Source organism: Lathyrus oleraceus, chromosome 7 (genome assembly GCF_024323335.1).
Source record: "Lathyrus oleraceus cultivar Zhongwan6 chromosome 7, CAAS_Psat_ZW6_1.0, whole genome shotgun sequence".
In the NCBI taxonomy this organism is placed as follows: Eukaryota; Viridiplantae; Streptophyta; class Magnoliopsida; order Fabales; family Fabaceae; genus Lathyrus; species Lathyrus oleraceus.
In genome coordinates, this window is record NC_066585.1 from 531,563,241 (window position 1) to 531,566,927 (window position 3,687).

The window sequence follows — 3,687 nt, forward strand, 5'->3', positions numbered from 1 at the left end:
GTAGCGTTTTGTTTTTTTTTTAAATTGTTTTTTTTTACGAGGAAAACAAATTAAAGCTAATGTTTTTTTGGTTCTTTTAATTTTCTATTAAAAATTATTGTTCTTTTTTAATGAGAAAGAACAAACTCCTCTAGTAATTTAGTTACATAAACTATTCTTGTTTTACGTTATCACACGAGTTGTTGCTCTAAGTGTGATCTTTGATCTTTGTTCTTACTGTGTTCATATTGCTTATCTAGAAACACTAAGCACTTTCTTGTAATTCTAAATAGTTGTTGTAAATTTCCTCAAGTGACTTGTGAAGTCTGTAGACTTGAGAGGGCTAAGAGATCAATGTACTCTTAGACGTTTGTTGTAATCTTTCTAGATTATTAGATTAAGTCCTTATTAAAGGCAAAATCACCTTGGCCGGGTGGACTGGAGTAGCTTTGATTTTCAATCGAGCCAGGATAAACTTATGTGTTGTTTGTTATTATCTTTGTGTGTAAAGCGTATCCAAAAGTTTTTATTGTCCGTGAAAATAATTCAAACCCCCCTTTCTTGATTTTCTCTACCTTCAATTGGTATTAGAGTTTCGGCTATGTTATTGATTTTTGAGTTAAACACTTAACAATGTAGAGAGATCCAGTATGAGAAAAACATCATGGCTAACACAAACGAAAGAGATAGTTACAACGCCAAACCTCCAGTCTTTGATGGAGAAAATTTTGACTACTGGAAAGACAGAATTGAAATTTTTTTCTTAGGCTATGACGTTGACCTATGGGACATCGTTACAAATGGTTATGAACCACTTGTATCTGATGTTGGTATTTTTATTACCATAAGTAAAATGACATATGATCAGAAGCGTGATTTCAAGAATCACCGCAAAGCCAGAACTATCATGCTGAATGATATATCCTACAATGAATATGAAAAAATCACCAACAGGGAAACAGCGAAAGAGATCCTTGATTCCTTAAAGATGACTCACGAAGGCAATAATCAAGTCAAGGAGACCAAGGCTCTAGCCTTAATCCGAAAATATGAAGCCTTCAGAATGGAAGAGGATGAAGCAGTTGAAGTAATGTTTTCCAGATTCCAAACTCTAGTTGCAGGTCTCAAGGTTCTGGACAAGGGATACACAACTGCAGATCATGTCAAAAAGATAATCATAAGTCTTCCAAATAAATGGGGAGATATGGTTACTGCCTTAAAACTATCCAAGGATCTGAACAACATAAGCCTTGAAGATCTCATCAGATCCCTCAGGAGTCATGAGATAGAGATAGAGGAAGATGAACATCAAAAGAAAAGCAAATCGGTGGCTCTGAAGTCCAGGTCAGAAAGACAAAAGTCAGAAAGGAACATAGCCTTTCAAGTTGAAGAAAAAGATGAAAAAAACTCTGAAAAGGAAGGTTCTGACAATTAAGAAGAGTTATCTCTTTTATCTAGAAGAGTCAAACAACTCTGGAGAAAAAGGAATAACAACTTCAGAAGACCCAGACAGAAGGGAGATCGTTCAGAGTCAACTTCTAGAAGCTGACCAAACAAAGAGGTAACCTGCTATGAATGTAAAGAACTGGGACACTACATAAATGAATGTCCAAAGCTCAAGAAAGATAGTTCTAGAAAAGAAGGATTTAAGAAAAACTTCTTCAAAACTAAGAAAGGGATAATGAAAACCTGGGATGACTCTGAATCTGACGCTTCAGAATCAGACTCTGAAGGGGAACAGGCAAATGTTGCATTCATGGCTACCACATCCAGGAGTTCATCCAAAAAAGAATATGAGTTTGAAGAGGTATTTTCTGATTTCTCACTCTGATCTGGAAGCCTATTTATCAGAATCTCTAAGCTCTTATCAGAATCTTCGACAAAAATTCAAGATCCTAAAAAGGGTTCATGAAGAAACTATTGAAGAGTGTGATAAGATTGAGGAAGAAGTTTCTGAACTTAAAGGAAGCATTTTTGTCCTTGAAAAAGAAAATGAATTTTCAACCAAAAAATGTTTAAAACTTGAAGAAACTCTTTACAAAGCTCCACCAACTTCTGACACTATCATATATAAATATGAAAAAGCTTTTCAAAAATTTCTGAAAAATGGGCTTGAAAGAAGAAAAATGACTTCTATGATTTATGGTGTCAGTCACAGTAAGACAAGAGGAATTGAATAGGACTCTAATGAAGATGAGCAAATACCTTCTGTAGAAGACAAACCTAAATCTCCTTTCTCTTATCATTACACACATGCACAAACACAAAGATTTAATAATTCCAGAAAACCTAAAGTTTCTAGAAACTCTGGGAGAACTAATCATAAAGGACCCAAAAGATTCTGGGTACCCAAAGATAAAATAGTATATGTTGCAGATATCTTGTGCAGCAGAGTTAAAACACCAATCATGGTACCTGGACTCTGGATGCTCGCGACATGACGGGAAGAAAGCATATGTTCAAAGCCTAGAACTTAAAGATGTTGGCTTCGTAGGCTTTGGAGGAAATCAGAAAGGAAGGATCAAAGGATCTGGAACGGTTGGTAACGAATCTCTTCCCTCTATTTTTGATGTTCTTTACGTAGAAAGATTAATGCTTAACTTGTTATCCATAAGTCAATTAAGTGATAACGGTTATAATATAATCTTCAATCAAAAAACGTGCAAAGCTATTAATTAGAACATTGGCACAGTTCTTTTCACTGGTAAGAGGTAGAACAACATTTACAAAATTAAGCTTTCAGATCTAAAAGATCAAAATGTAAAATGTTTAATGTTTATAAATGAAGAGAAATGCGTGTGGCATAAACGCTTAGGTCACATTAGCATGAGGAGGATTTCTCAGCTAAATAAACTTGAGTTAGCCAGAGGCCTGCCTAAGCTGAAGTTTTCTTCAGATGCTCTATGTGAGACATGTCGGAAGGGAAAATTTTCTAAAACAACCTTCAAAAATAAAAATGTTGTTTCTGCCTCTAAGCCTTTGGAACTTCTTCACGTTGACTTGTTTGGACCTATTAAGACAACATCAGACAATGGTAAGAAGTATGGACTTGTCATCCTTGATGGTTATAGTCATTGGACTTGGGTAAAATTCCTAAGACACAAGAATGAGTCACACTCAGTGTTTACTAGTTTCTGCTCAAAAGTGCAAAATGAATTTGACTCTAAAATCATCAGAGTCATAAGTGATCATGGTGGTGAATTCGAAAACAAACTTTTTGTGATATTTTTGATTCTAATGGAATATCCCATGATTTCTCCTGTCCTAGAACTCCACAACAAAATGGAGTTGTAGAAAGGAAAAATATGATTCTCCAAGAAATGGCCAGAACCATGATCAATGAAACAAATGTAGCCAAACACTTCTTGGCTGAAGCGGTGAATACAACATGTTATATTCAAAATAGAATCTCTATTATAACTATTATGGAGAAGACTCCTTATGAACTATGTAAGGGAAGAACACTCAACATCTCCTACTTTCATCCTTTTGGATGTTCTTGTTTTATCATAAATACTAAAGATAATATGAACAACTTTGATTTTAAAGCACAAAAATGTATTATGTTGGGATACTTAGAATGCTCTAAAGGATATAGAGTATACAATATAGAAGCACTAATTGTGAAAGAATCAATACATGTCAGATTTAATGATAAGCTTGACTATGAAAAGTCAAAGCTAGTTGAGAATTTTGCAGAATTGGAGA